We start from the raw sequence: 24,644 nt of genomic DNA on the forward strand, positions 1-24,644 counted from the left end.
TGATCAGAATGCTGATATCTATTCAAAGTCGATATTGTTTATTTTGATTATTTTAAACCATTTTACTGTCATTAAACAGTGTTGACAGTGTCAAACAGTGTTAAAATGTGCTCTTCATTAACGGACAATTTATAGTAGTTTAAAGTGCAGTGAGACTACGATTTTTCTGACAGACCTTAGGCAAGGTACTTCCTTTCAAATTATTCAAACAAAACGTTGGAATATTCATTAGAAGCAATAGAAAAATTAATCAATATAATATATTTTTTATCGAACTTTTTTGGGTAATTGCTACCTTCCACAATCTGAAAAATATAAAAATTATAATGGAGAACTTCATACAAGTGTAGAAGGGCAAACTTTTTAGTTTACCCCGATAAGTTACTGCGTAAAAATCAAAGTATTTTTCACAAATGTTTATCGGAAGAAAACACATACAAATAGATATCTCCACTATACATCAAATCATCATGCGAGTGTTAAAAAAGGTATAATAAATTGCCTTTACAAAAGAGCTAAAATGATATGCAATTCAACTGAAAATCTCAATAAAGAAATATCATTAATTAAATCTGTTTCGAAACATAACGCTTATCCAGATTCTTTCATAAATTCAACGATAAATTCAATAGAAAATAAAGAGTCAATTAAAAACCAAACGAACATACAAACAGCTTCACAAATTCAACAACATCCAACTAAACAACTACCGACTCAACATCCAACGACACCTTTTAAAACTAACGTTATACCTTACATTCCAAGACTATCTGAAAAAATAAGACGAATTGGAAATAGATATGATGTTAGAACTACTTTCAAAACAAAAAATACACTGGGATATATACTCACACATACAAAATCCAACAACACTGAAGAAAAAACAAAAAAATTGTATTTATAAAATACCTTGTTCTTGTGGTAAATGTTACATTGGTGAAACCTCAAGACCATTGAAAGTGCGTGAGAATGAACATCGAGATTATATAAAAAATATACAATTGACAGGATCAAAATTATCAGAACACATTTTAAAATCAGACGGTGAACATCGGGTGGAATGGAATAGGACAAGAAAGATTACCAATGAGCCTCATTCTAAGAGACGTAAGCTAAAAGAATCAGCGTATATCCTCATGTTTGGAGAGATTTGTATCTCGAATAGCTCCTTATAAATAGACCGTACTTGGCTACCCATCTTGAAGAAAACTTTGGATAGTGGCGAAATGGCAACAAACTGATATCAGAGAGTACCTTGTATTACATCGAATGTTTCAGTTGTCAATCAACAACATTGACATAATTTCATATTTCAAAACATCTTTGACATCTGTCGAAGAAGTAAAGAAATAAGCTATCAAAAAAGGAATAACTGCGTATATATTCGAATTTTTTTTATCCATTTCTGAAGATGGAGGCAGATTTTGGCCTCCGAAACGTAAAAGATAAGTATTATTTCTTAATAATTTTTTTGATAGGCAAAATTGTTAAATACAACAAGTTACTGATAAATAGAAGATTTTTCTTTGTGAAAAATACTTTGATTTTTACGCAGTAACTTATCGGGGTAAACTAAAAAGTTTGCTCTTCTCCACAAATTACCCAAAAAAGGTCGATAAAAAACTGATTTTTTCCTCCACAAAAAATGACTTTCGTTGAATATAATATATTATTCTGAAACAACCAGAAAAAGTCGGCGGATTTTATCATTATCTCTGTTTTTACTTAGAGATTGTGATATTGAATCCTATAGTCCAGGAGCTTGAGCTGTAAATTGTTTGGTGCAAGCCGATATTTATCTAATATGTCTATCATTTCCTTTAAATGCTGTAAGTCAAAACCTTTCATGCATTATGTTTGTAGCAGATGAAACAGTGTATTTCATCAAAGTTGCCTTCATAAAAGTTGCAAGTCTAAGGTGAGATTTTTGCGAGACAATATAATAATTTGCTGTGAGGACCAGGCTGATTCTATTATCCCAGGTGAAATGAGTTTATTGGAACAAACCATCAGTGACTTAGCAGCAGATAATAAGATAAAAGACAAACATAAGGAAAGACTGAAAAATGAAAAAAAGACATGTTGGACCTGACGGGAAAAAAGTTTGACATTTTATCTCTGATGACAGGTAACAAAATGTCACTTCAGTAATAGCCTTTTTATAAGAAATAGATTGATGGATGTAACCCTCAGCTACTATTGTAGACTATTGAGTGGTTTTCACCACTTGATGGTGCAAACCGCATGTCGAAATCTATCATCGTTTCTGAGTTACAGCATGTTTTTCAAAAATGTGCATTTTCAAAAAGTTGCTGTGACTTTTTCCCGTCAAAAATGTTTTTTTTCTATGAAAACATTTTTAAAGCACTTTTTTTACTTAAAATTCAATGGTGTATAAAACAAATGAGATATCAATAGTTATTGGAAAACTGCTTTTTTTCAATGAGACACCCTGTATATTCCTGGATATTTCCATAGAGTTCAAAATTACCTTTCCCTATTTGAAATACAGAGATTTAAGGTTCTCTCATGTAGACTTTTAACTCACACTTTGATCCTTTTTTCAATATATTTGATCTGGAAGGAGCTGATGAAAAAATAACTTTTTTAGTTAACTGCTTGACCAATCTTTTCGATAGACATGCTCCCTTGAAAACATCAAGAATAACTAAGAAGCGATCCCCTTGGCTAACTGATACAATAAAAGAGATGATGTTAATAAGGGATAAAGTTTTCAGAAGATTCAAAAAAATTAAATCAGAAATTCAGAATCATTTCTATAAGGACATGCGGAACGTCACAAATCAGGCGATTAACAGAGAAAAGAAGGCATATTTTATTTCAGAGCTCAACAAAAAAAAACAACAAAGATCGCTGGAAAGCCATAAAATCTAATGAGTTCATACCAAATAAAATTCACAGCATTCCAGAGAATTTGAAGAATCCCTCGCAGTTAAATGATTTTTTTGTTAACTCAATTCCTATTAATGAACCACCCCCCGAACTCACCTCTTTCTATACTGACAATAAATTGATAGAATTAAACTTTAAATTTCAAGAAGTACATGATATGTTCGTTTTTGAAACAATTTCCAATATAAAAACAAATGCAATGGGATACGATTTACTGAATATAAAACTCATAAAAATGTGCTGTCCACATATAATTCCATATGTATCACATATTGTGAATTTTTGTCTGAAAAATAATATTTTTCCGACGGTATGGAAGAAAGCAATTGTAAAAGTTGTTCCAAAAAAATAATCCATCAGAATACAAAGACTTACGAGCCATTAGTTTATTACCAACTTTGTCAAACGTTCTTGAAAGAGCTATTGAAGTTCAGTTGAAAGAACACACTGACAATTTCTCTATACTTCCAATAACTCAATCCGGATTTCGTAAAGGACATACTTAGTTGTGCAACTGCTTTGTTGCATATAGTGTTGCATATATAGATCACGTAACGAAAAAAATAATACAGTATTGGTACTCCTTGATTTCAGTAGAGCGTTCGATACTATTAACTTCGATTAAATGTTATTAATTCTTGGCTATATAGGACTCTCTAAAAATGCTATATCACTAATCGGATCGTATCTCACCAACCGTCAACAAAAGGTTACCATAGAAGGAAACAGCTCACAATATTTGAAGTTGATATGTGGAGTGCCACAGGGCTCTATTTTGGGACCCCTTTTGTTTGCTATCTACACATCCCAACTTGCAAAATGTTGAAAATTTTGTAATATATATTTGTATGCAGACGATACCCAGTTGTTATATAGCTTCTCACCTGAAATGATAGATAATGCGTGTACTCAAATCAATAGTGACTTGAAATTATTTGTGAAAAATGCTTCTGATCACTGCTTAAATATAAATTGTAGTATATCTAATGTTATTGTTTTCGGGCCAAAAGGCCCTAGAAATGATATTTGCAAATCTGTGAAAGTAGTAATAAATGATCATGTACTTGGGGTTGTCTCAGAAGCCAAAAGCCTGGGCATCATTTTAGATAAGGACTTGACCTTCGAAAGCCAGGTTAATCAGTTTATTCGGCGTGCATATTATTCGCTCAAAATTATATATGGACACCGAAATTTCCTACCCATGAAGGTGAAGGCGAATTTGTACGAATCATTAGTTTTATCTATATTCAATTATGCTGATGTTTCGTATGGTCCATGTTTAACCAACCAATTCAAGAAAAAGATAAAAAAGTTCAGAATTCCTGCCTACGGTTAATTTTTGGTATAAGAAGAAGAGAAAGAATATCACATAAATCGAAGGATACCGGCTGGTTAAATATATTCTTTAGAAGGAGTTTCAGCTACCAGATTTCTGCAATTTATAGTGACATTCTCGAGCCCATGAAACGAGATGACTTCAATCATTTCAATATCAATTTTAAACGATTCTTATTATCTTCAAACTATTAATGACCCAATAACTACCTACCTATTACAAATCTATAAATAGTCATAATATTTTAAGATATTTAAAAATTCTTTTTGTTTATTCCTTTGCGTACTAGGCGACATTTTTGAGGTTAAGTGAAAGAGCAATTGAGTGATGACTTGTCATCATGTGAATTGAACTTCGCCTTTTGTCTTCTTATAATAAATGAACTGTATATGATTCATTTCATTTGAATGTATTAGAAGATAAAACGGTATTATTATTATTATTATCAAGTGGGCTTTGGATGACGCGGCGATAAAACAGAAAGAAATTGTTCAGTGGTAGCTAACAAATGTTGAGAAAGCTTTTTACAACAGTAATTGAAACACATTGTTTCAATAAAACTGATAACAATGTATACTATATTTACTACTAATAAATGAAATTTCAACAATAATAATAATGATAAAGAATAAACAACGAAATATATTTCTTCAGAAAAGGTGTTTGAAATATCTTCTAGCTTCTCCTAAACATAGGCGATACCTTTTATGAACGTTTTTTGCCGAATTAATTAGTTCAATAGGAGTGAGAGAAGCAAAAATTTGCGTCACTGCCGCTTCCAATCCATATATAGAATTGGTCGGCAATCTAAATTTTCCAACCTTCCCCAGACTCCATAGGTGTTAGGCCCAGTGACCTAGCCGGCCAACGGTTGGTTCCTTGGTTGGCTATCCAATTATTACCACAATTCACAGCCAAGAAATTGGCGGCAATTGCTGTGTTGTGAGGCGAAGCTCTGTCTTGTTGAAAATATAGTTTTCGAAATTTCATTAATGACTATTCATTAACAAGGGGTTCAATATTTTGCTGTGAAATTTGTAAATACCTCTTAGATGTGAGAGTGCCATTATAAATGAACGAGCTAATAATTCCACCCCCTGAAACACCTGCCCACACACTACTCTACTCCACAATAGAATGAGGATGTTTGTGCCCAAGTAAGAATTGTAGCGGTTGTAAATGCCGGCACTGCTCACATAAGCTTCGTTTGTCCAAATACAACTCAACGAAAAATCATGCACTTGAATATGATGCACAGACACAAGAACCTTGTCAGAGGCTAATTTCAATAAAGAACTGAACATGATAAAACAAATAGCTCTCAACAATTATTACAATAGTAGTCTAAGACATTCTTCATTATTGAAAAAGTTATACAGCCAAGCTTTGAAAGAAGTTTACCCAATTTGAAGAGAAGAAAAAGGTGTAAATATTGCTTTCAAAACCAACAACAACTTAGGCATGCACATTAAGAATGCATGCACATTTCAGAAAAATCAGGAGGGAAAAATAAATTCCACATATGTCACTCATTTAATCACAAGAGTTCAGATTTCAAGCCCCTTCATTTCCAGAAGAAAGGTTTGGAGCTCAACCTGTTGGAGAGAATGGTAATGAACAAATTCAAAAACTCTCAATATCTTATTCTCAATATATTATTTCCAGGTAAGAATAGTTAAGTATATTTACGGTACTTTCGAAAAATTTATTGATATAGTAAATGAATTCATACCTGATCTTTTCAGGTATATTCATTAATTAGTAAGTAGGCATACAAGTAGGTAATATGTTATAGTATAAACTAGTTGTAATTCAGAAGTAACTTTAAGTTTACGCTAGAGCAGGGATCTCCAAACTTTGAAGCCTTCGGGCCATAATGATTTTTTCAGTTTGTTCCAAGGGCCAATTTCTGCCCTTAACTATATTTCTAGACTAGGATAGTCGCAAAGTGCGTGACCTAAGCAAACTTATGCTTTTTTGCATTTCAATTATTATTGTTTATTGTGACACTTAACGACATCTAGTGGCGGGTAGTGGTACTATGTACATTCTTTTTCAGCTACCCGCTAGGTGGCATTAGGCGTAATTAAATATTTGGAATTATCGCGTTGGTTCGAGAAAGTTCTGGTTCTAGCTAGTGTATTCCGATCACCTCGAGATGGCAGTAGCATATAAAAAGGCTAGCGGCGCAACTGCGAGTTAGTCTGCGTAGGAAAGGCGAAGGAAGCGACACTGTCTATTGTGAAATAAAGTAACACCCGTCAATAAAAGTATTTTGATTTGACTTATTGTTTTATGTGTGATTTGTTAGTATGGAAAAGAAGCGAAAAATCGACAGTGAATGCAGAACGTTCCAAGAAAAATGGAACTTTCAGTATTTTGTGATCGAGTCCAGTAATAAGGCGCTATGTTTAATTTGTAATGAAACCATAGCTGTTCTCAAAGACTATAACATTAAACGACACTATGAATGGAACCATCTTCAAAGTTACTCCAAGTATACAGGAAGTTAGCGGAAGAAAAACTTTGAAGCTTTGAAACGCGGACTTAAATCGCAGCAATCTTTTTTTACCAAAGCGAATACTGAACAAGAGTCTGCAACTCGCGCCAGCTTTCGTGTGGCTCTTGAAATCGGAAAACGTGGCAAACCATTCACCGATGGAGAAATGATAAAAGAATGCTTGATTGCAGTAACCGAAGAAATATGCCCCGGAAAGGTAAATTTATTTAAAAGTGTCAGTTTGTCAGCAAACACCGTGGCTCGGAGGGTGAAAGACATCGCAGAAAATATATCATCTCAACTGTCTGACAAAAATGGACATCATGAGTGGTTTTCTCTAGCATTGGATGAGTCAACAGATGTGTCAGATACTGCTCAGGTGTTGATTTTTATTCGCGGAGTGGATAAAAGCTATGAAGTGCATGAAGAACTTCTCGATATTGATAGTATTCACGGCACGGCAACTGGGGCAGATATTTTTAAGGCAGTTGAAAATGCCATTAATAAAAAGAACCTTCGATGGAGAAATTTGAAATATATAATAACTGATGGAGGCAAAAATATGTATGGTAAAAATAAAGGGGTGATTGTACTTGTGTCAAAGGCTGTAGAAAGTGATGGTGATTCAAAACCGTTAGTCTTACATTGTATCATTCATCAACAGTGCGGAAAATGTTTGGATATGTCTGAAGTTCTAAAACCAGTCATATCAGTTGTTAACTTCATCAGATCCACTGGGCTGAATCACCGACAATTCCGCGAGCTTATTCAACTGATTGGAGAAAATGATTTTCCATATCATACTGCCGTACGCTGGCTTAGTTGCGGAAAAGTCCTTGAGCGCTTTTTTGAACTTCGAGCAGAGATCGAAATTTTTGTGAATGAGAAGCAGCGCCTTTTTGCCGATTTAGAAAATAGTGAATGGATGTGGAAGTTAGCCTTCTATGTCGATTTACCAAATCATATGAACGAACTGAATTTGAGATTACAAGGAGAAAATCAGCTTCTCCCTGATTTATACACCAATATCAAATCCTTCAAGCAGAAAATAATACTATTTCAAAATGTTTTACACATTTTGAAACATGTGAAATATTCAGCCACACTACTGAATTTCCCGTCAATCTTGCAATCGAAACTTTGAGTGCTTTGAAGATAAATTTTGATACTCGTTTTTCAGATTTTGATGTCATTGCGAATGAAATTAGGATTATTCAAAATCCTTTTGATTCTGACATTGAAACCCTGGCTCCGGAAGTCCAAATGGAAATTATTGATTTACGGAGCAGTGATATGTTTGAAAACAAATATCAAAATTCATCTTTGTTGGAATTTTATAAGAGTCTTCTACTGGAACAATTTGATAATTTGCATAAATTTGCTCGTGGGTTGTTTTCTGTTTTTGTTACTACTTACTTGTGTGAGAAAACGTTTTCCAAGATAAAGTACACAAAGAATGTTTACAGATCTCAATTAACCGATGAGCATCTTAAATCTCTTGATAATTGGTACAAGTAAAATTGATCCACAACTACAAAGTATTGTCGGTGGAAAATCACAATTACATAAATCTCATTAGTGTTTTTGTTTTACTGTAATTCATTTCAATTGTTTGTTAGTTATAAATATGCTTAAACTTAGATACTTGAGTTAAGTTTTCTTTGTCATCATTTCTGTCGTTAAGTTTTACCTTGCAAGTAAATAAAACCGAATAATTATCATTCTGTGTTTTCTTCTTCAACTTATCACAGCAATAGTAACAACAATTAGATAATCATTGGCTGTCGCGGGCCATATTGATGACAGTAAATCATTGGCTGTCGCGGGCCGGATTGATCACACTGGCGGGCCGGATTTGGCCCGCGGGCTATAGTTTGGAGACCCCTGCGCTAGAGGGAGTTATTGTATAGAGAAACACGTATTATAGTTAAAATCATACAATAAACTGTATTGACTAGTTTCGAATCTCAGAGCACCAGTAAAAATAATGTGTTTTACGTGCAATTCGAATTATTAACAATAATAACAATAATAGGTCTTCATTCCCAGAATGTACAATCAATATTTATGAACAATTACTGAAAAAGGAAAGGCTCAAATCAGTTGGTTGTTTCAAAAGATGCAACCTTTCTTTTGACATATGTTATATAACCAAAAGTTCCTTCAATTGTATCAAGGATTGTACCTCACATAGAACCTTTCATTCATAGATTTTTCTTATAATTTTCAATGGTTTTATATAAACACTGTAAAGACTAAATCATCTTCAATATGTCAATCGAATCTATACATGTTACATTTTCAGCATTCAACATTTCCTGTAATTTGATGTTCAGCTGTTGGAAATTGAATTCCATATATCTGTCTATTAGATGCGCATTCCATATCATCCAATTTACCTTAATCTCAAGCTTGTGGGGAGCCGACCGGGCCCTTCTGACTCAATCCGGCCCAGTAACAACTCATTCAAAGTGATTTTGCTATATTTCCAAAAAGTGAACCGACTCATGGTCATAAATTTCCGATGACTTCCATCAATCAATAACAAAAAATCGGTACTGCTCTTTCCTTGAATTATATTTAACGTCAACATTTTGCAGAGGTATACAATTTCATCGAAATGTAATATGAAGTTTTAGTGGGCGTTCAAGGGATGATAATTTCATTCATTTAATCATGATCCGTTGACGAACTGAATAAACAAAACCGGGCACAGACGAATTAATTGAACAACAAAAAGTGATGTGATCAGTTTCAGAATTATAAAAAGTAGAAGAATATTTCAATAAATATTTTTAACAGCATTATTGAACGTATACATACACTGCAAAAGCTGAAAAATCTAGGTAAGTGTGAATTTTTTATTCACAATTATTCTTCAATAGTTTTTCTTATATACAGCGTGACTCACGGTCGATTGTAGGTTAGACGTTTCTGGAAAACGCAAAGCATGATTTTTCTGAAAATTCCACCTCTCACATTACCTTACCTGTTCTAAATGGAACACCCCATATATTAATACATTTCTGGAATCGCTCTTGTATTTTAATACTTTTTTGTTGATAATGTCCTATAGCTATCTTTATCTGTTTTCGAGATAAAAAATAAATTGTGCTAAATATGGTCCAAAACATAGCCTTAATTGAAATTAAGTACATCAGTACTCTCAATTCATGAGAAGTTGAGATTTTGATGATAGTTTGGAAAAAATCGAAATATTCAAATAACACCAAGAAATCGACTCCATATCATACAGGGCGTACTAAAATTACTATTATTTCCATTGTGCATAAAAGTAGTCAAAAGTTCATTTTTTCAAATTAAACCCGCTATATATTACTCGGTAAATTGAAAGATAGTGAAAAATGCTTCAAGAAGATATATCATGTGCCTATACGTAAATCGTCAAGTTTTCTCAATAAAGTCGCTTCTTCTAGAAACATTATTTTTTTTTTAAATTTGGATTTAGGTAGCAGTGGAATTATCAAGCTTATAGCAGTTCGGTTACTTTTATAAGTAATTTACAAATAGTTTTCGACGGTGTTTCGAATCATCTTACAAAATGAATGCAAATATCGATTATTCAAACGAAGTTCTTATGAAATTATTGATTATACACATGAACAAAGTGATCAAATCATTGCCAGAACGTGTAAAAAATTCAACCAAATGTATCCTGAATTAACACCAATGAACGAGAGGAAGTTTATAAGGTTACAAAATAATTTCCTTAACTATGGCTCAAAGTTTCCAGGGAACAACTGTACCAAAAATCAGTCATTTCTAGGTAAAAAGTAAGATTTTGTGGGCTAAAAGATGTGAAAGTACAGACAATAACAGAATAGGATGATTGAAAATAACAAAATTGTAAACATAGTAAATGCTGAAAATGTTGTCCATTACATTCTGAAAACTTCAGAATGTTTTTTTTGTACGCGACTTGTGGTTGCTTTTTCAAATTCCTGGGGATCCAGATCTTCAATACTCCGCACTATTCGCCGTCGCAATTCTTCCTTGGTAGGCACTGGAGTACTGTATACCCTTTCTTTTAAAACACCTCAGGAAAAAAGTCAAGTGGCGTGAGATCGGGTGATCTCGGTGAGCAATCACACGGCACTAAACGCCTAAACCAACGATCGTCAAAGAGTTCGTCAAGTTTCCTAGAAACTTCCTAGGTGGAATGAGCTGGCGCTCCATCCAGTTGAAACCACGAATTCCTATATTCCTCTAAAGGCAAATTTTCAAGAAAATCGGTTACAGTCGTCCTTAATATTTGGAGATATCTCTCTGCATTCAGTGTGTCTTCATAAATAAAAAAGCTAATTTTATTGTTCTTCAAAATACAGAAAACATTCAGGTCAAATTTTTCTTGAAAACCCATTTTTTTTGTAACATGAGGATTATGATCAGCCCAGAAATGTTTATTCCTTCTATTGAAAATACCATCCCTCGTAAATTTTGATTCGTCGCTCCAAATTATTTTTGACAAAAATTCCCGATCTTCCTGTGAATTAATCAAAAGGGATTCACAAAAATGCATTCTACGTTCGAAGTCTTCTGCTTTTAGAGCTTGAACTTTGGTATATTTATACGGATGCATTCCGTGATTTTTCAAAATTCGTTGTACTGAAGCATGTGATACACCTAAATCTTTTTCTGCACTGCGAAAGGAAGCTTCTAGATATGCATAAAAATATGCCAAAACGTTAACCGTATTGTCCTCATTTGAAGTAACAGGTTTTGGTAATGTTGAAGGCGCTTTTAATATGGAGCCATAGTTATGGAAATTATTTTGTAATCTTACAAACTTCGTCTCGTTCATTGGTGTTAATTCAGGATACATTTGATTGAATTTTCTACAATGATTTGATCACACTGTCCGTGTATAATAAATAATTTCATAAGAACTTCGTTTGAATAATCAATATTTGCATTCATTTTTGGCGACTTTTTGAAACAACCGTCAATAACCATTTATCAATTACTTATAAAAGTCACCAACTGTCATAAGCTTGATATTTCCACGGCTAGCTAGAAATCAAATTCTTTAAAAATTATTTTTTGTACAACTGTTATTGAAAATCTTTTTGATAGAAACACTTCAATCAGAACACCTACCAAAAAATCATTTAGAAAAGTTCACACATGCAGTTCGTGCTGTTGGTAATATTAAATCCCTGTGAAGTTACTGACGATGACGAAGTAGTATTCAGTCCAACTGTAGAAAGTCCTTCATGACTAACCAATAATCCTCCTTAAAATAACGTGAGTTGGCGTATGTAGTTTCAACATATGCCTTGTAATCCAAAGATCGAGTGTTCAAATTCCATGGACCCTATTTTTCTACAAAAACGGTTTTATTAAGAAAACTTGACGATTTAGGTATAGGGACATGTATATCATCTTGAAGCATTTTTCAGCATCTTTCAATTTATCGAGTAATATACAGGGGGTTTCATTTGAAAAAAATGAACTTTCGACTACTGTTATGCACAATGGAAATAATAGTAATTTTATGTATGTATGATATATGTATGATATGGAGTCGATTTCTTGGTGTTATTTGAATATTTCGAGTTTGTCCAGTCAATCCAATCATCAAAACATCAACTTTTCATGAATTGAGAGTACTAATGTACTCTCTTTCTCTCTTAAGGCTATGTTTTGGACCATATTCAGCACAATTCATTTTTTATCTCGGAAACAGATAGAGATAGGTATAGGACATCATCAACAAAAAAGTATTGAAATATTAGAACAATTCCAAAAATGTATTAATATATGGGGTGTTCCATTTGAAAAAATATAATTGCTAGGACTTTTTGATAGAAGTGGCAATGCCGCAATGCTAAAAATATTTTAGATCGATAGAACAGGTAAGGAAATGTGAAATTTTCAGAAAAATCATGCTTTGCGTTTTCCAGAAACGTCTAACCTACCATCGACCGTGAGTCACGCTGTATGTATATGTTGGGAACATTTTCATGTAAATTTTTAATTTATAGAAAAATTCACGGAATTCTGTCCACAACACTAGAAAGGTCCTACTCCTATGTACTTCTCTGTTGAAAAAATTAAGTGTATTTTCATTTTCTCAAAAACTCTTCATTATTCATCAATTTATATTTTGTACCCATCAAAGTTGTCCCCCTCAGATTTGTAGAGACAGAACTGTCGGAAGACAGTGTATGTCACTTCTGTTTGGAAAATGATGAAACAGTAGAGCACATACTATGTGCCTGCCCCGCTGGGGACGGAATCGGAGTTTTTAAAGTTCGGCACTCACCATACAAACTAATCGGCTCCGTTAAGAAGCTGGGTTTATTTGGTCGAGTGTGAATACGTGTGAGCCACAATAAACCCTTGCGGGTTGCGGTGGAGCGTCGAATAGACCCACTTACTTTGGACCTAACCTTACCTAACCCCCTCAGATATAATACACTGGTGCCAGCAGTTCTCAAAGCAGTTCTGATATGCACTTTTTGGTATGTTCTTGAGCTCTCTCAGCTCTTCTCAAACATCGCAAAACATCGTTTTTATATGGGTCTTTTCAGACCCGAGAAGAGGAAAAAGTCGCAGGAGGCTAAATCTGCTGAATATGGTGGCCGAGACATGACTGCAGTGTTGTTTCTTGCCAAATAATTAGCAGTGAGCAGGTGCAGAAGCCCTGCATAGTTTTTCCACGATACCTTACGTTTTCTTCGTACTGCTTCTTCCATCTGTCCAATTGACAGATGAAACTTTCAAGATGGCAACTGGGCGCCATCTGGAAAAAAATTGATACATCTTTTTGAAGTTCTTGATAAATGCTTCACAATTCTAAAATATAATGTCAATATCTTCAACTATAGTTCGTTCAGTATTGTCTGAGGGTAAAAGAATTTCAAGAATGCAAACATGTACCTAAATCAAAGAAAGCAACATAGTCGTCTCGAGCAAATAGGACTGCAATTCACCCACAAAATCATTGAGATATGTCTACCATCTATATCCCTTGAGGACGCCGCTAACGAGCCACTAAAATAGGGATATGTGACAAAGAACGCGAAAACACCGACAAAGAATGCGAAAATACCGCCAAAAGAACCGCTCGATGTTTTTTTCTGATTTCACGTTTAAGATAATATTATTAGGCGTCGGACTGGGGGTATTAATATAAATTTTCGATTGATATATTCTGTATGATGAGAATATAATTAAAATATGGTGAAAACTGATTTTGTTTAAATATTATTTTGGGAAGGACAATTTATATCTGAAATAGTTTTTTATTATTTAGAATTGTTACCTTCTACAGATCTATAAAATAATCAGAATATTAAATTTACAAATGAATACAAATGTAGAAAGGGCAAAAAGTTACTGCATTTGATAAATTAGCTTTTTGGAAAAAAAATCAAATTTGTCATTAACTTGAATTTAAAAAATTTTGCATATTGAAAAAAATATGTATCAACTGGTGACGTTTAAAAACTCTATCCATTTTCTTTATCCAGCCTATTTAAATCAAAACATTATAATGTGTAGTTATGATTCGTCTTCTGATGTAAATCAATTTGATATTATTATTATCATTGACACTGATAATATCAAATTGATCGTCGGTATGATAATGAAGATGGATGAAGTATTCGAAACATCACCAGATAAGTATACAAATAGAATAGATTTCCGCGGTTAGAAATTTGAACATTTGATTTCAAGTTGAAACGCGTTCAAAATTTGGCGTTGTTCGACGTTTCGGCTTCGACTTTGACATTTTCAGGAAGTAGAAAAGCGTGGCTGCAATGAGAGATAAACCTTATATATTCTTGTTGGTTTGGAAATGAAGATTCATATTCCTTATTGGATTTTATAGTTGATTCAGAAACAATTTTATAGATTTAATGGGAATACTTACTTCGAATAAGACATTGCGATAATTTTAATCTGAAAAAAGTCTACAGGGATTTGTTGAGTGATTCGCTCCTGGATGAATCTGTTTCATTAGGATTGATGACAACTGGAATAATTTTATCTGATAATGAGTCTCTGCTTCGATTCTGATTGTTTTGTGGATACATTTTTCCCAAGTTTTTGGTCGACTGTTTCCAGAGCCCTGTATAAGTATTTCTTTACTTCACACAGCTTGAAGGTCTTATTATTCCTTGCGATGGATCCTTTAACTTGAGCCCAAACGAACTCTATTGGATTCAATTCACAGTGATAAGGCGGCAACCGCCTTCTCATTAGTAACATACCTGACGAATTTTGACTTATGACGTTTAACCAAGTTGAGGAGCTCCGTTTTTAACATGTTCGATTCAAAAGGAATAGCTTTCATTTGTAACCACTCAGTAATATCTGCTTTCTTCCAACACGACGTCGGCAGCTTCTCGACTCGTCTAATGTGGTAACTTGCGTTATCCATTACTATTACGGATCCCTGCAGAAGATTTACAAGTATGTTTTCAAACCATTCTTCGAATACTGTGGCATCCATTTCTTGATGATAATCCCCATTTTTCTTCGATTCAAACACCATCAATCCATCTTTCACGAATCCTTCACTGCTGACTATGTGAGTGATGATAAGACGATGACCTTTTCCAACTGGAATTTTCAAATCAGTGGACCAACCTTTCATAAAGGCTTGTCTCCCACTTTTGATGTTCTGTTCTTGCCAAATCTTCGAGACGATATGACCCTTATTGACCCATGTTTCATCCAAATGAAAAATAGATTCACCTAGTGCTCTGGCTTTCTTTATTTATTTGGAATATTTGGAATATGTTAATATACAATTTATTAATATTATGGTTAGGACCACTAGGAGTTTGAGGAAAGCAGCCTAAGCGCAGGTAGCTTGTAATGTGCTTCCGTCTGTCTCCCCGTGGAAGTACTTTAAAAATATATCAGGCACGAAAGTAACAAAATATTAAATAACTGTTGCAGTTGTATTAGTGAATAGACAGATGAAGCTGGTATATTTTATGAGAATAAGTACCTATAATTATCTATACATCTAGGTTTACATAATATTGGAAATAGGTACACATACACTGAAAGACACATTGGAAGATTAGAAAATGTACTGAGTGATATTTCTGGGTTATTGGGTATGTTTGAATAAACTGTGTATACGGGTATTATTTACAATTATGAATTCTTTTGTATTTTTCTATACTTTAAAAATGTGGTATTTATATTTATTTCAAGGGGAAGCATGTTATACAGTTTTGGAGCGAAATAGTAGACTGAACGTTGGGTATGCCTTTTTTTGTAAAGTATATCAATGGATAAATTATGTACATTTCTGGTGTACTTTGTATTTGTCTTAGAATAATTGATATTGTCTGAGTATATCCATATAAGAGACTGGTGTGCATACAAACTTCTTATATAAAGCAGATTAGTTTCAGAATAGAGTTTTTCTGTATCAAATTGTCTGTTTTTTTCAACATTATCTTCAAAACTGTATTCTGGAGCACCTGTACAATATTTAGCACATTCTCAAACATTCCACCCCACACTGTGATACAATATCGTATAACTGACTCAACAAGAGATTTGTAAACGATAGTTAAGCTTTTTTTTGTGAGTATATCCCTGAGTTCATACATTTTATAGCTAAGATGTCTAAGTCTTTTTACTATATATTGCAAATGTTCATCCCATCTCAGATGTTGGTCCATTACAACTCCTAAATACTTTAGTTCAGTTACTTTTTCAATATATGGACATTCACAAATGGTTTCAGAACAATTTGGCATATGTAAATAATAATAATAATAATAAATATACTTTATTGTCTGAAGATACAATAATCTTATCGACAAAGTGTAGACATTCATAAAACTTGATATATCATGGTTCACATGATATTGTCAATAAAATATCGGACTATCAATTAATTTAATTTTCAATTGGTTGTAACTAGTATTAAGATAAATAAATTAAATAACACATATAACATATAACATACTGAGCTGATATTAGACGTCAGTGAACACTGTCTCAAAAAATTCCGTAATACTATATAAAGCCAGATCCAGAAGAGAAGTTTTCAATTTTTTTCTGAACACAGCATATGTTTCAGAATGTTTTATTTCTGTTGGCAGATGATTGAATATTTTGGCAGCGTTATATATGCATGAATTTTTTATGAAATTTGTTTTTGGGTAAATAAATTTTTTGTTGGACAGGTTGGTGGTTGCTCAGAAGAGTGGAAGTAATAAATTTCGATTTTTCAACATTGAGGTTGAGAAGATTGTTACTTAACCAAATTTGTATTTTACCCAAACACTCTTCTGCTACTTTATATACCTGTTGCCATGTATCACCTGTACAGATAATTGCAGTATCGTCAGCATATGATATGAGGTGCCTTTTGAAATTATTTATGCGACTTAAACTATTAATATATGCTAAAAATAGTATCGGGCCTAAAAAGGTACCTTGAGGTACGCCACTAGAGATTTTAGCCAGTTCACTAACATTGTTACCTATTTTGACCCGTTGGGTTCTACAAGAAAGATAATCAGTAAAAACATTATTTGCTGGTCCTCGTATTCTATATAAATTCAGTTTATTCAAGAGTGCTTCATGAGAAATTGTATCAAAGGCCTTGGCCAAATCAAGAAAAATTGCAAGACACTTTTTTGAATTGTCTAAGGCATCCGATGCTTGCTTAAATAAATCTAAAACAATTAGTTCAGTATTACTTCCCTTAATGAATCCATACTGTCTTTCTGTTAATACCTCATTTTTTTGAAAAAATTCCAGTAGGCGAATTTTGAGGGCATGCTCCAATATCTTCGCAAAATTATCTATTACAGAAATTGGTCGATAGTTGCTGGGATTGGATTTATCACTACATTTAAAAAAAATAGTTTCTTCTCCATTCTACAATCTCTGATTCTTCTATCAACATGCTTTTTCTATCCTGCTTTCCAAAAGTAAAATTCAGCTCATGTAATATCTTCCATAATCGAGTTCTTCTCATATCAGGAAAAAACTGTCTTCACGAATAACTGACAAAACTTTATTCTATGTAAATATTTATTATTCTCTGCCGTATATATAATATTGAAACAGGTTCCCTTTCGTACACCTTTGGCTTCAAATAGCCTTATGAAAAAAGTCCAAAGGTGTCAAATCTGGCGAGCGGGCTGGCCATTTTGTATGACATTGACGGCCAATCCAACGACCGGGAAAAGTAGTATCCAAAGAGTTTCTTACTTGTCTGGGGTAATGTGGTGGTGCTCCATCTTGTTGGAATACAATATCCATATCGAATTCATTAGAATTCGCTTCGACGATTTCAGTGATGAGAGATCAACAGTAGTTTCCAGCATAATCAAATACAGTTCCCCTGTTGAATTTTGATCAATAAATAGAGGTCCTACAATATGGTTTTCCAATATTCCTACCCAAACGTTAATTTTTTCTGGATATTGAGTATGTGTTTCCCGGAAAACATCAGTGTTGATGTCACTCCAATAACGGCAATTTTGTCTGTAAACATTACCGTTGGTTTCCGTCATGATTTTGCAGATTCTTCAATCAGGGTCATCTCCAGTTAATTGGTGTACCATTTTAATTTTGTATGGATTCTGTTCAGGATTTACTACCCTCTCACCAATTATTTGCACTTGTTTTTTTTCCGGAATGAACGGATGACCTGGGGGCTTTTTGTTATGTACACTACCGGTGGTTGTGAATTTGGATACAAGTTCCCTTAAATATTTTCTACAGATAGGACTATTCGGAAATTAACTAGCATTGAAAGTAACTAGCAACTAGATGGCGTTGCGATGGGGAGCCGACTTAGCCCAGTGATAGTCAATTATTTCATGGAACGGTTTGAAGGGTAGGCGATAGACACTTTTGAATTGAAGCCGACCTTGTGGCTACGTTACGTGGATGACACACCTTCGTCATCTGGAAACATGGAAGTAACGCCCTGAACCGTTTCCTAAACCACTTGGACGCCCAATACACGAGCATAGAATTCACCATGAAGACTGAGCAAGATCAAAAACATCTGATTTAATACAAATTAAAACGGTGTTCCTCAAGGTTCAACATTATGCCCTCTCTTGTTCGTTTTATACACATCTCAATTTCATAGGTCACTGCAATTTGCAACCATGCATTGTTATGCCGACAATACTCAGCTGTACATGGAATTCGACGAGAATTCAGGCGCTATGGCAAATTAATACCGCTCTCGATATGTCATTATCTTCGTCAAATAAATATTGCCTATCTGTTAATGCATCTTAATCTAATGTCATGCTCGTTGGTAGAACAGCGGCGAGAAATCGTCGTTCTGGCCTCATAAACATTGTAATAGACGGGACAGAACTTGCCTTGAAAGGAGTTACAAAAAACTTGGGCCTATATCTCAACAACAGTTCGCAAATTCTGAAACGGGGTTATGCAAATTTGAACAATATATTCCAACAGAGTATTTCTGAATAAAAAAAGTGAGAACATACTTTGCGATGCCTTAGTTCTTTCACATGCCAGCTACGTGTATGGTCCGGTAATTTTGAATAGTGACAGTTTGAGAATGCAAAAGCTCCAGAATGCATACATTAGTATCATTACAGGTACGAGGAAACGAGAACACATTTTCCATTGGGGATGTCGGTTGGTTGAATATGGAATCTAGACGAACATTCCATTCTGCAACATTTGTTCAAAAACTCCTTAAAACAAAAAACCCTATTATCTTCTCTGAAAAAAATATCCTTTAGAAATGACGTACACCATCTTAACATTAGATTCAGAACACATGTAACAATACCACAACATAAAACTTCTTTATTATTATTTAATGAAAACAATAAACATTAAGAATAAACATATTTATTAAAAATAATAAAGACAAAATTTCGTTGTTGGATAGACCAGGAGTATATAAGCTGACTTGTGGCTCTTGTCCAAAACTGTATATTGGCCAAACAGGAAGAACATTTTCCCAAAGAACTAAAGAGCATAGAAGTAGTTTTGCAAATAGAAAGACCAATTCCACATTTGCAAACCACCTTTCATCAGAAGGACATGATTTCAATCATGAATACGATGTGTTACATTCAGAAGAGAAGACTTTGAAACTCAATCTTCTAGAATGTTTAGAAATCACTAGGTTCAGGAATTCGGGTAATTTACTAAATGATCAATTAGAATTAAATAACTCTCCGTTACTGAATATTTTTTCAAATGTGGAAAATGGATCATATCAGGTAATTAAATTAATTACAAACTTAGGTAAGAAAACAGGTACTTGAAATTCAGTGTTTTTAGAATACGTTATTATAAAACTTCTCTATTTCGCGGATCTTTCACTTACCATATTGCCTACTCATATAATTGGATACCCATTGAATATAAACCTCTGCCATTAGGAAACTTCAAACGAAAGATAAAAAAATATCTTCTTACAATAAATAGGTCCAACTTATCAAATTATGTCGAAATCAATCAACCTTTCTCCAAGCACAAAAAATATTTATATTTTGATTTCGAATTCGCTGTATACCTATACTGTTGCACTGTTCCTGATAGCATACTGTTTTCTTCTTTCCCTTTTGTTCTGACAGTTGGATGGAAGAGCAATCTCTGCGATGATTTATCATACGCAGATATTGAATAATTGTATGGAACCATTATTATTCACCGTCGTGTGCGCTGGTCAGGCCCTATCCCCCGATACATTTGGGAGGGCGCGCCAGCATCATCAACCAATGACCACTCCGCATACTGTGGGGTAAGTGATCATTGGGCTCAAAAATCATGTGCCCTGAGCAAGCGCAGTGAGCTCAGAATGACAGTCTTCTGCATCTGTCCGGCTAAGATTTCTTCCTTACTGCGGCAAGCCGGTATGATTTTAAGATTTGAGAGTACAGGTTCCTCAAGAACTCCAATAATCACAACAACCATCTTGACAGAGTGGTCTGGATAGAGTCTGCGGACTTCGAAGAGAAAATTCCGATATTTCATCCGTTTTTCCTCCTCTTTTCTGACGATATTCGTCTCGTCAGGAGCTGAAAACTCCACGACAAATATCGTTTTGGTCTGGTGGTCGAGAAGGACTACATCAGGCTTATTAGCTTCTATGAGCCTGAGGGTGAGCAAACACCGGTGTCTCGTCAATACCGTAAGAGTGCCGTAGATGGTAATATAGTAATCCTAAGGCCGCGTTATGTCGATGGATAAAGGCCGAGACCGCATATGCTGGATATGCTGATAGCAAGTGCATTAGGGTCTCAGGCGTCTCGTGGCAGGCCCTGCACGTTGTGTCAGGGACATCTATACCTATCACGCGACTTTGGTAGACTGAAGTGTTGAAGACACTATCCTGGCAAACCATGATGAACCCCTCAGTTTCCGACTTCAGCCCACTCGACCTGAGAAAAGGAAACGTCAGGCGCTTTAATAAGCCAAGGCCTCCAATGGTATTGAAGAAGACCACATGCAGTGGCTTATCCTTGTGTCTCTGCAGAAGTAAGGTGATATCTGCGGTTTTTATCTGAGCTTTTTGCTGAACGGGTTCCAACTTGGTGACAGAGTTGTGGTCACCTCGTTCAGAGTCGCAAACTATACCGAGTTCATCAGCTGCTCGGGCAGCTGCCCTAAGGAGAAATGCTCCAATTCCGGCTCTCTCATGGTCACAGACCATGCAGAGAAGAGGATCCGAACTCCTAACGACTTTACAGGCTGTATCCAGTACCATTCTGTCAAGTAGACACTTCAAACTCAAAAGTCCACCGCCTCCCTGTTGTCGGGGGAGGTACAACCATGGAACGGACGATTTGGGATGCAAACTCCTATAGAGATGCATCATTTTTCGAGTTTTCACGTCGAGTTGATACAGCTCCTCCCGAGTACACTTCACTACTCCAAACGAGTAGGGTAAGATTGGAACGGCAATCATATTTGTTGCAGCAACTTTGTTCTTCCTAAACAGTTCCGATGACCAGATCTGCCGAAGTTTGTACTGATATTTGCCGCGGAGAGAGTTCTTTACTGTTGTTACCTCTTGTGAGCGGCGTTGCTCCACCCCAAGGAAATTATACATCTCTCCGGCATCCAAATGGTGTAGGATGCTTACATGTACGAGCTGCACATCCTATCCGTAGTCCCCGCATCGTCCCCTTTCGAGATGAACCATTGCACATTTGTCTATCCCGAATTTCGTACCGATAGCATGCGTGTACTCTTCCACCACTCCCAAGTACTGGTGAAGATCCTTCTGTCCAGAGGCATGAAGTTTAGGATCACCCTTATGAAACAAATGGGTGACCTTGAGCCTCTGGTTTCCAGGGGTGCCAAAGTTATATCCTGGAATATTTCTGAGCTCAACGGATAATGGCAATGATGAGATGCAAAAGAGAAGGGGACTGAGGGAATCGCCCTGAAATACACCCCTTCTGAAAGTGACCCACTCTGTATGAACTCTGGCTTGACCAGATGTTATGGTGAACCATCATTATCATTATTAATTGCAATAATATTGGAATACTGTAACCAAGGGTGCTTTGAGTATTTGTTTCTTGAAAAAATATGCTAGATTTTCCTTATTTGCATTGTTTTTCTGGATGTTTATTCAAAAAATGTCATACCGTCATTTTGTTACAGATGCTCAGAAAATGGTTGAAGAATCACTACAAAATTTCTCCAACGCATCAGAAGCAGATGTTGACCCTTTTGAGGATATCGAAGGGTGGCCAACCGACGATAATATAGCTCGTGCTCTCGAAAACTATTTTACTTTCCATTTCATTTCCTCCATCATATTGAATTTGATTATTGTCGTTGTAATATGTCCTCTGCATATATTTATTTTGTACAACTTTTTCAGACATAAAAAATTAAGATCTAGACTAAATTTGTATATCTTGAATTGCTCTATTATAGATTTATCGAAACAATTGTTACGGGTCATAACTTATTTGATTAGAAACGTCGGTAATTTAAATACACTTGACTGGTTATGTTTCAATACTATAATGGAATACATTCTTTTTTGTTTATATATTTCATTTGGTTTAGGATTGGCCATTGATTGGTTTACGACTTGTTATAAGCCCTATTTGACTGATAAACTAGATAAGTATTTCAAATTTGTAATCGCAGTTATATATGTTATTGCCTTCATAATTGTCATTGTAGACTCCTCAGGTTGTACAATACACTCATTCTGGGCGATGTTGAGAAATTTTAATTTCATTGTCGGTTTTTTCATAACCATTTCAGTCACACTTTTGATTGTGAATATTCTTGCTGGAAAGTTTGCCCTTAAAAACACCAACAGTAAAACTTCATATGCTCTAACTATCGCTAATATTAGCATATATTCATTTTTCCCATTCTTTCTTTATCATATTATTGAAACGTATTCGTTTAATCATATTCTGCTCGACATTTTTTTATTATATACATCAGTTCTTCCTGAATCGATAGGATGTTTCCATTTTCTCTTGATTTTGTATATATTCTGGAAGGGAAGTAAAGAATTCAAAGTAGCATGTTCTCTTTGCTTCAAGAGATCAACTAATGTCTATAGGGAAGACGAACGGAGTGAGGATTCTGACATTGGCAATAATGAAATTGAAAACACTTATGTTCATGCTGATAATTATAATTCGAATCTCGACCATGAAGCTTTGATACTGTAAATAATTCCAATATTGAATAAATGAATGAAAACGTACATATTTTTCTAGTGGAGATGATTTTTATTCCTATGGTCTTTGCAATTTCATACAACTCTTTTGTATTCCAAATTAAGATACTTCATTTGAAAAATGATCAAGGAATGTCATAGAAAGATAAAGAAATTGAAAACATGTACATTGTATGAATAAAAATGAAATGGAAAACAAAGCATGCTCTCAATAATTCCAAACAATTCCAAAGAACTTTCTAATAATTATAACTGCCTGAATACTCAAGTAAACTTATACAGAAATTTCCTCCCCCTTCATAGAAGAATTATGAATTGTGATTGAAAAATTAAAAATTTATTAATAAAATATATATAATTTCATATCGGCTTCTCCACAACAAGATTTTTTTTAAATCCATAGTGAATCCCTCCTCAAGTTGGTACCAATATTTCCAATATGACACTTGACACATTCTGTCACAAGTTGTCATTCATTCATATCACATTTTGACCGAACCACATGGCCTCAATCTCTAACATGTATTTCATTGGTTAATAGGCTAATAAGTATTATACAAATCAAATCTTACAAACGTAATATGTCCTCGTTTTTCGATACTTCCTGTTGCCTGATAAGTGAGTAATCATCAATAATTTTCTAAAGTCATAACCTCAAAATAAAAAAAAAATCACAAAAAACCTTCTTTTCACCTAGATGACGAAAGTCGAAAGCGCTTTGCAATAAGAAGCTTATTTTAAAAAAAATATTTTTAACTTTTTAGTTGGATGTTCTTCAAAAACGTGTTATTTAGTTTTTTTAAACTATATTTATTTTTCACTTTTCAGTCCGAATTATTGACAAAAATATTTTTTATAAGTTCTAGTCACTAGTATTATAAATCTTTAACAGACGGCGCACGAATGTAAAATTCCTCTCAAACAACATAATAAAGTTTGAGGTCTCAAATTCTATAGTAATACTGAGATGCAATAAGTCTCCAATAGAGGGCGGACAGTTGTAAAATTTGTTTCGAAGATAGATAGATAGATAGATAGATAGATAGATAGATCATCCAACCCGATTTATTACGAAACTATCAATTGATATACCATTATTTAGAAATAGTCACTCCCAAAATAGCCTTTTTTACATAGGTCCGAAACTATATAACAAATTACCACTTCAAATTAAAAAAAATATATAAACTCAGTTCGTTTAAACACCAAATGAAACAAAT

General features: G+C 34.4%; 1 protein-coding gene and 1 long non-coding RNA gene across 5 annotated transcripts in view; one reads left to right on the forward strand and one right to left on the reverse strand.

Annotated features, from left to right (window-relative positions):
* Nucleotides 1-24,644, reverse strand: part of AstC-R2 (Allatostatin C receptor 2) — a 649,221-nt gene that overhangs the window by 72,786 nt on the left and 551,791 nt on the right. The gene's annotated exons all lie outside the window — the stretch shown is intronic.
* LOC111512339 (uncharacterized) lies at nucleotides 9,245-23,451 on the forward strand. The gene is made up of 2 exons (XR_012466830.1): nucleotides 9,245-9,595; nucleotides 22,377-23,451. It is a non-coding gene; the product is annotated as an uncharacterized lncRNA (long non-coding RNA).

The sequence above is a fragment of the Leptinotarsa decemlineata genome, unplaced genomic scaffold, assembly GCF_025532065.1.
Source record: "Leptinotarsa decemlineata unplaced genomic scaffold, Ldec_3_MD MMD2_tig00026294_RagTag_RagTag, whole genome shotgun sequence".
Taxonomy (NCBI): domain Eukaryota; kingdom Metazoa; phylum Arthropoda; class Insecta; order Coleoptera; family Chrysomelidae; genus Leptinotarsa; species Leptinotarsa decemlineata.